This window comes from Myotis davidii, unplaced genomic scaffold (assembly GCF_000327345.1).
Source record: "Myotis davidii unplaced genomic scaffold, ASM32734v1 scaffold170, whole genome shotgun sequence".
Lineage (NCBI taxonomy): Eukaryota > Metazoa > Chordata > Mammalia > Chiroptera > Vespertilionidae > Myotis > Myotis davidii.
The window spans coordinates 2294814-2303827 of NW_006282528.1; the positions used below are offsets into that span (position 1 = coordinate 2294814).

A 9014-nucleotide genomic window follows, 5' to 3' on the forward strand; every position below is an offset into this window, starting at 1 on the left:
CCCCGCCCCGTGCGCTCGCGAGTGACAGGTCCCTTCCGTGGCCTCCCGGTCCGTCGTCCATGCATCGGTAGCGGTTGGATCAGCATCGATGTGAGCGTTCGTAAAAAAAACAACAAAATCCTGAGCATTTCGTGTAGCCTCCCCGAAGCCCTCGCGGGCAGGCTGATGTGGGACCTTCCGCCCTTCCGCTGCCTGCTTCCCGGGGTCAGCACTGACGTCACAGGTGCATCCGCGGGCGCCCGGCGGTCCGAGTGTCCGGGGTTGTTGTTTGTAAAGCGAACCTGCAGGGGGCGCCCAGGAACCCGGGGCGGAGAGCGGTGAGGGGGGGCTCCTGGCCTCAGCCCCACCCGCAGGCTTCTCGCTCCCCGGTTTGGTTGCTTTCCTCGTGTTTGTTTAGGGGAGCGGCTCACTATGTTTTTTCTGAATTGGTGTGAAAATGGCTGTTCTTGGCTTGTGGGCTTCCAGTTGAAGATTCCTTCCTGGAGTGAAATACTGGGGAGAAGGGCGGACACCGGTGCCCGCAGGGCCCGGGAGCTGTTTGCCGCCCGCTGTTCCCCGGCGGGAGGCGTCGGTTCATGGACAGTGACGGCCAGTCCGGCGGGTGTGGCCCGGGCTGAGCGTCCACCTGTGAACCCGGAGGTCAGGGCTGGATTCCCGGCAGGGCACCGGCCTGGGCTGAGGCTCCATCCCCAGTAGGGGCCGTGCAGGAGGCCGAGCCATGATTCTCATCGGTGATGTTTCTTTTCTCTTTCTCTCGGAAATCAATAAAAAGATATTTTTAAAAGAAGCAGTAATTGCTGCGTCCCTTTTAGCTGTTAAACAGAAGCCTAAGAGCAGACATTTCCATGGTGTTTTATTGGGATTAGCCCTTTGATCGTGGGAGACACCATGTGCAGAGGGTGTGAGAGCGGGGACCTGCCCTGCTGACCCCGACACTGAGGTGGCCCCCGAGTTTGTTCTCATCTGGACTTGCTGGCGGGCTCCCTGCATGGACCAGCGTATTAAACGTGTGAACTGTTAACACACTGGAGGTTGTAGTGTGTATATGTTAAGCATGTATTGTTTTGGTCCACACACACATTCTGAATATTCTCCGTATTAGTGTATACAGATGTACTTCATGGATTTAGCAGGTGCTGTACCCTTGCTGACAGGCAGCACGGCCTGGCGATGGCCCCTCTCCTGTGCGGGTTTGGACCCTGGCCTGCCGCCTACTAGCTGTGTCTCCTTGGGCAAGTTCCTTAGCCTCGCTGCCTCAGTTTTCTCTGTAAAATGGGGATTTTACAAATCGATGTGACAAACCCACCCCAGCCCCCAGTGAAAGACAAAATGGACGCTTGGATTAATTTTCATTCCCTCCTGCCCCAGTGTGAGCAAGTTGAGTTATTTTTACTTTGTCAAGATTCATAACATGTACATACTGTTCCGTAGCTATAGCGTGATCATGTAGCTTTTTGAAAAAATACTGATTGAGGGGAGGGAGGGAGGGAGGGAGAACGTGGCCTTGTTCTTTTGCTTACTGATGCGCGCAGCGGTCGGTTCTCTTACAGGCGCCCTGACTGGCCAGAACCCACAGCCTCGTGTCGGGCGATGCTCTGAGCAGCCGGCTACGGCCGGGCGTCCCTGAGCTTTTATGGGACGCTGACGGAGCTCGTTTCCCAAGTCCGGGGCTGACCGGCTCGCGCAGGCCTAGGAATCGGGTCTCCTTCCTGGGCTGGGGAGTTGGTTACAGGCATCGCTTGTCCCCCCCCGAAGAGCGCTCAGGTTGGCTGCTTGGGGGTGTCTCTCCTCTCTGTGCGCGATGGCCGCCTGGCCGTGCGTGCACGTCGGGTCCTGCTCGCTGCTGGGGCAGGCCTGGGGCAGCGAGGACTCGGCCTGGGGCCGGTGTGGCCCAGGAACGGAGTAAATATCAGACTTGAGGAGGAAGGAAGGGCCGACAGCGCAGGGCCTTAGGCTGTTGCACGGAATCAGAGTCTCCCAGGCAGTGAGCTGTGTAAGCCGGCGTGGCCTGACCTGGATTTTAATTTTGAGGAAGCAATGGAGGGAGGCCTGAGCGTGGAAGTGGGGGTGGGTCGGGGCGCAGCGGTCCAGGCAGGAGGAGGAGAGGAGGCTGGGGGCTGGAGGGAGAGCAGTGAGGTGCAACTGACAGGACTTGTCAGCGTCGTGGTGTGGGGAGCAGGATGAGGACAGAGAGTCAAGGTGACACCCCAGTTCTGGTCCGAGCGCCTGGAGGATGGAGTGGAATGTGGACTCGGAGGAGGTGAAACCGATGCTTTGGCCGTTTTAGGTGGACATCCCCCCTCATCTCCCACCCCCACCCCACCCCCGGCTTCAGGGCCCGGGCCCTCGGGGTGTGTCTTGCTTCTTCTCGGGTCAGCTGTGACCCCTGCACAGTCATGGCCTCAGCTTGTGGCGCGTCCGAGGCCCCTCGGCGGCACGCAGAGGACCAGGCTCGGAGATGCCGCGTTGGCTTTAGCTTCTTCCCCGGCTTTGATCCGAGTTTCGCCGTGTGTGGCAGGCTCTCGGTGGTGTCCGCATAGAGGTTCTAATTGTTCCACGTTTTACTGTCCATTGAATCTTCCCTCTCACTGGATTCCTTTTGTCTATTTGAATGGTTTTCTGGGGACATTGCTTTAAACCACCCGCCTGAGAGAGAGAGAGAGAGAGAGAGACACTTGGGGACTGTGGGCTCTTATCTTTCCTGGTCCTCCGAGTTCCACATTAAAAGTTGAGTTAGAAGTTGTCTGAGTGTCTGTATCTGTTATAACAAACTGCACACACAAGTCCCTGGTCTGTTTTCTAGGTGTTTCCAGCAACGTTTCTGTGGATAAGGAGCAGATACTGTCCAAACGGGAAAACGAGAATGGCTGGTGAGTGCAGCTCGGTCCACGTGAGTGTGGATGTTAAAGAAAACCTGTACTTCTCAAGTAGAACCTCTGAAAAGGTTATTACCCGTGAGGTCACCTGAGATACTCCCCCCCACCCCGGGGATCGGTGTGACAGCCGGAGGGACGCACCGGTCCTTGGGTGATGGCAGCCCTTCAGGTTTGCGGGGGGGAGGGTTGGTTTCTAAAGGCTCACGGGGACCCTCCCTTTCCGGCTGTGGGGCCTGGTGCTGAGGAAACAGAAAATAAACCGAGAAAAGAAGACACCTGTGTTGTGAGCTCTCAGAGCCCAGCGCGCCTCCGACCAGCGCCACCCACCTTCCCATGTCAGGGTGCCCGCAGGAAGTGCTGCTGTCACACGGACACACACGCACACATGGACACGGACACGCGCACAGAGACACTTATACGTGCACACGGACATACATGCGCACACGGACACATGCGCACACGAACACATACATGCACACAGAGAGACACGCACACACGGACATATACACGCGCACGGACACTTACACGCACACACGGGCACATGCACGCACACAAGGGCACATGCACACAAGGGCACTTACACGTGCACATGGCCTGTGGTGGTAAAGAGACAAGGCCAGGGGTGGACAAACTTTTTGACTCGAGGGCCACAATGGGTTCTTAAACTGGACCGGAGGGCCGGAACAAAAGCATGGATGGAGTGTTTGTGTGAACTAATATAAATTCAAAGTAAACATCATTACATAAAAGGGTACGGTCCTTTTTTTCAATAGTTTTATTCATTTCAAACGGGCTGGATCCGGCCCGCGGGCCGTAGTTTGCCCACGGCTGGAGTAGGATGAGGTGTGTTTGCCCTTGTTGCTAGGAGCCTGGGAATGACTGTCTGTTTCTCATATCCACACCTCACTGCGGTCTCCCTTATGGGTGTGGCTGAGGACGGAGTCACTTGAGCAACCTCGGTGTCTCCTGTGGTGTGAGCAGGGGCTCCTGGGCAGGTGCCGCCTGGTCCGACACGTCTCTCCCGCAGCATCCTGGAGACCCTGCGCTGCGCGGGCTGCGCGCTGTCCCTCGGCTACATCTACCGGTGCACGCCCGGCCACCTGGACTACAAGAGGGACCTGTTCTGCCTCGGCGTGGGGGCCACGGAGAGGTGAGTGCGCCGGCCAGCGCTCTGAGCGGCTCGCGAGCCATCGGTGTGCGGACACCAGTGTCCGCCTGTGCGAGCACGTGTCCAGGTCACCGTTTCTGGCCGCGAAGCCAGTGACGGGAGCTCAGACGCTGTGAATTGTGTGGAGGACGCACCGAGAGAGCATTTCCCAGAGTGACGCCGGCGCAGGGGCTGCTGGGTCGGCTCTGATGGAGCCGGACCGTGGGGGTCCTCCGCTTTGTCCGTTTGATTCCCCCTCAGTGGTCAGCCTCCTCGAACGTCCAGGAGAAATGGGGATTTCACAGCCGGTCGGTAGGGGAGGCCTTGGTGCTCGGTGACGTGGGCACCAGGTCCAGCTGCCTGTGTCCCAACCCTGCCAGGCGCCGTCCTCGCACTCCCGAGGGCCAGGAAGGGCCGCCCCCGGGTCTCCAGGCAGCCAGGCCGGCTGGGGCCTGGTGGCAGCTCAGCGTCTTAATGGCCTTCCAGTCCATGAGCCGTTTTATAGGAAACACGAAGTTAAATAAATCCAATGGCCCCGCTGTACCTCTGCTCGTCCTGGGCAGGACGCGGCCTCACGACCTTAAAGAAAGACACCTCCGAGCCTGCGCGTCTGGACAGACGGACGGACGGAAGGACAGAACCCGTGAGAGAGGAAGTGCCTGGGCGTTGGTCCTCGCGGGTGTTGTCACTCCGGAGCGGTTTCTTAGATTTCCTACTTTTATTACATTTTCTCTTCTAATTATGCTCTGACAAGGGAAACGGGAAAGGCTTAGATAAACATTTTAAAACGGGAGCAGTGCGGGCATGGCTCGTGCTGCAGGCCTGGCCAGAGCGCAGGTTCCCTGTTTGCAGCGCACAGAGGCCCAGCGAGTGGGCGCCCTTGGTCCTGTGAGGATGTGACACGGATCCGTGACGAGGGAGGGAGAGGGCGGACGGGAGCTCTCGGGGCCGTGGGGCTGGTGCAGGATCGAAAGGGACGTGTCTGTGGAAGGAAGTGAGGGGCAGACTCAGCCCGGGACCCACACGGGCGCTGCTCTGGGCGGAACCCTAAGGCGAGGAGCCTGGTTGGTTTCAGCCGTGGGCGCCCTCGGCCACGGGCACTGACCGTTTCCTAAATCCCTCGGTGCCTCTTCCGTTTCCCGCCTCATCGTCCTTCCTCCAAACAGCGGGTGAGTGCCCTCAGTCCCGCCTCCGGCTGTTTTTAGACCTTGAATCAGCCGGCTTCCCAGATAGGCCGCGCTGATTCCGTCAGAGGAGTGACGTGAGGCTGCTGCAGGGGGCAGGCTCTGCTGACTGAGTGCAACGGAGCCCGTTTTCTGGGAGCTCCTGGCCCGTCCCCCTCGCTGCTGAGAGTTTGTGGGTTCCCGGCGCTGCTGCTGCGCCCACTGCCGGCCAGTCCTCCGGCCCTTCAGCTTCTCTGGACCGGCGTCTCGGCCCCGGAGCGGCCAGCAGGGAGCAGTGGGGTGACTGTGGGAGCTGCCAGGTTTGACTGGAGAGATGACTGTTCACTAAAAGGCCAACGTGAGAGCGCACGTTCCCGGTGCCACATACAGAAACTGGGCAGTAGGACTTTGAACTGTGAGCGCTAACGCTTTGCCGCCGGCTTATGCCCATCATGCAGGGCCATCGCATTGGGGGATGTTTAGGACTGTCTGGACCACACTTGCATGGCAGGAAACGTGATGTTGGGAGGGACAGCTTTCGACGGGCTGGTGACAGAAACAGCTGTGTGTGTTCACTGGGTGCTGACACGTAGTGTAATAGACTTAGAACTGAAACATGGTTCGCGAACGCAGGCCCAGTACCTGCTCGCTCCGTCTAACTCCGTGGTGCAGTTACGTCCTAGGGTCCTCCGAGAAGCAGATCGTGTCGGACGACCAGGCGTTCAGTCTTGAGAGCAGAACGGAAATGGAGAACTCACTGAAGCAGGTAACTGCCCGCGCTCTGTCGGAGGAGCCCCCCTCCGCGCTGCCTCTGGTCCCGGCGTCAGAGGCCGCGGTTTGGGGACAAGTTAAGCTAAAGCTCAATCAAAAGAAATAGCGAAGCCATTTCATGCCAGGCCAGAGGGCACGGCCTCCAGGACGGTCACACGTAAATCTCTCTCCGCCACCTGGCTCCTCCACTGGGCTCAGTTCTCACGGTGGAAGCGGTCGTACTCGTGCATGTTGACACCTCCTGGCAGAGGCAAGATGGTGAGGAGTGAATAAGAGCTGCCGAGCCCGGCCGTGTGGCTCAGTGGTTGATCATTGACCTCTGAACCAGGAGGTCACGGTTCGATTCCCAGTCAGGGCCCAGGCCCAGGTTGCAGGCTCCATCCCCAATGGGGGGTGTGCAGGAGGCAGCCGATTGATGTTTCTCTCCCTCTCCTTTTCTCTCTAAAAATAAGTAAAATCCTATTTTCAACAAAAGAAACCTTTCTTTAAAAAGCTGTCAGAGGTTGAGAACTGTTCGTAGGCTTATGTGTTATTTAAATAACATTTAGTTTAAGTGATTTCATTGATACACATGGAATATCTAATGCAGACGGTCAGAAGTTGTATCACTGATGTGTGTTCTAGTCACTCAGCCATGTCTGATTTCGGTTGCAGTCGTGTGATTGTTAATCCCCTTTTTCGCTGCAACAGATGGAAGAGGTTTTGAAAATCTTGCAGACAAAGCTGCGTGACATGGAAACGAAGTTGTCCTTGGCCAGTTCCAGGTCCGAGCTGCGTCCCTAGTGCCCGCGGCTCCGCTGAGGTCGCCGTTCTTGCTGCCGCTTCGCCGGACGGGGGTCTCGTTGGCCGGGCACCGGCGTGTCCTCGCACCGGCACCGGGAGTAGCTGCGGACTTGCTGTTGGGCTCTGTTTGATGGTGAAGAGATGACTGTTTCCCGTATTGAGTTTTACACCCGTTTTGTGACACTTGCTGGGAATAGAATGCAGGAGTGTTTGTTCCGATCAGGAACGGCCATGCTTTTCTGACCTGTTTTCTCCTCGTATCCAGTCCGTCTTCAGTTCGTACTTGCCCGCCGCTCCCCTCGGTGCTGAGTGAGATGAGTGCTGCGTGGCTTTCCGCCCCGTGCGGCCGGGGCCCCTGAAACGCCCGCAGCTCTGGGGAGCGGCGGGGCTCCTCTGTGGGGACTGGAAACCTGCGGGAGCCGAGCAGACGTGCTCATAGCGGAGCCCCGGCTCCTGCTCCTGTGCCGCCTGCCCGCCGTCAGTGCTTCCAGAGGGAAGCGGTGTCTCCGAGGGGGGCCTGGGGGTTCGTGTCCCGTTTTCTGTGATGTCAGACCTGCAGGGAGCACACGTGGCTCAGTCAGGACGAGAATAAAGACGAAAGCAGCACTTTGGGGTGATTGTGACGGGCTGGATTGTGGCGCGTGAGCTCAGAAACCCAGGGCCACACCTCCACTCCTGCACGTGGCGTGTGCGTGGCCGGCTCAGGGTGAAGGTCGCCCTCTGTTTTGGGTGCGGGTGTGGGGACTCACCTCACCCGCTCAGAAGCTCCCTCATGTATCTGAGATGACTTCGAGCTGTAACGAAAGTCCTAAGGGGGACGGACCGGCCATCCAGTTACTGCCTCCTGCTGACCAGTGGCCAGTAGCCGCCCGTGTGTGGAGTGAGCGAGCCCTCTGCCTCCTCACGGCTGGGGCGCCTGGGAGCCGGCTGCTGCCTCACGTCTCGGGCGCTCGGTGGCACCGTCTCGAAGTGCGTTTGACGAGGGAGAGTCTCGCAGCAAGACCTGCCTGCTCTCCGGACCGGGGCAGCCGCTGCCCTGACACCTTCCCGGCCGCCCGAGAGGCACGGCGACCTTCCTCGGTGTTCACGCGAGACCACGGCCACTTGAGGGTGACTTGTCTCCGTTCCTCGTGCGTGTGTGTGGGGTCTGTCCCCGGCCACCAGGCCTGGGCTCACCCTGCTGGTGAGTCCGCGTCCCCAGGACCCGCTGGAGCGAGACGGGAGGTGCTCCCTGCGCCCCAGGGAGAGGCTGGAGGCCAAGCAGACCTAACGCGTGGCCTTGGCTGTAAGTGCGTGTGAGGACGTCCACGGGTCTTGCCCACGAGTGGGTTCTGCCTCCTCTGCAAACTGTTCCTAAGTTTCCACGCTCGGGTGCCGCATGGGCGTCGCTCTGTGCCATCCGTGTGCACGCACCATCCGGGCACCAGGTGGGCAGCACGGGGCCTCCTTGCAGAGGGGGAGGGGATGGGCAGGTGGGCAGCACGGGGCCTCCTGGCGGAGGGGGAGGGGTGGACAGGTGGGCATCACGGGGCCTCCTGGTGGAGGGGGCGTGGGTGGGCAGGTGGCGGTGTGACTGGGCAGAGGCTCCCCTCAGCCTGGTTCTCGGGCAGGAGCCGAGGGCAGCTGAGTCCCGGTCCAAGCCCAGTTCCCGCTGATCAGTGCGTGGCCTGGGGCAGGTCACTGCGTCCCCGGAGCCTGTCTCCCACCTGGGGAGTCGGGGAGCCTCTGGCTCAGGTCACAGGTCAGTCGGATGACACTCTGACAGAGCAGCAGCCCCTCTTGCCCACAGTTTCCGTTCCCAGGGTTTCAGTTAACCTGGGGTCTGAGAGTATTGAAGGAAAAATTCCAGAAATAAATCATTTATGTTTAAATTGCATGCTGTTCTGAGTACGTGATGAAATCCCGTGCTTTTGGCTCCATCCTGCTGGACATGACCCGTCTCCACGCCTGGACGCTCAGCCCACTGGTCACTCAGTGGCCATCTTGGTGACCAGTCGGGGTGTCGCCATGCTTGTGTTCAAGGCACCCCCATTCCGCCTGGTGAGCCCCCTTGCAAGGATTGGCAAGCTCTCCCTGGGGTGATAGATCAGGACTCAGGTAATAGCGGAAAGCGCCAATCCTACTCTTAAAATGGATACAAGAGAGCATTTGGGGTTTTTCTTTTTTTTTTTTTCTAAATATATTTTATTGATTTTTTACAGAGAGGAAGGGAGAGAGATAGAGAGTTAGAAACATCGGAGAGAGAGACATCGATCAGCTGCCTCCTGCACATCT

The 9014-nt window shown here is 58.8% G+C and overlaps 1 long non-coding RNA gene across 2 annotated transcripts; it reads left to right on the top strand.

The window, feature by feature from the left end:
• Positions 1-2090: 2090 nt before the first annotated feature.
• LOC102773462 lies at positions 2091-7004 on the top strand. Of its 2 annotated transcripts, none has more exons than XR_001512950.1 (4): positions 2091-2870; positions 3904-4026; positions 5820-5952; positions 6648-7004. It is a non-coding gene; the product is annotated as an uncharacterized LOC102773462 (long non-coding RNA). The 2 variants fall into 2 exon arrangements; XR_435131.2 differs by having other exon boundaries at positions 2103-2870; positions 5859-5952.
• Positions 7005-9014: the final 2010 nt, after the last annotated feature.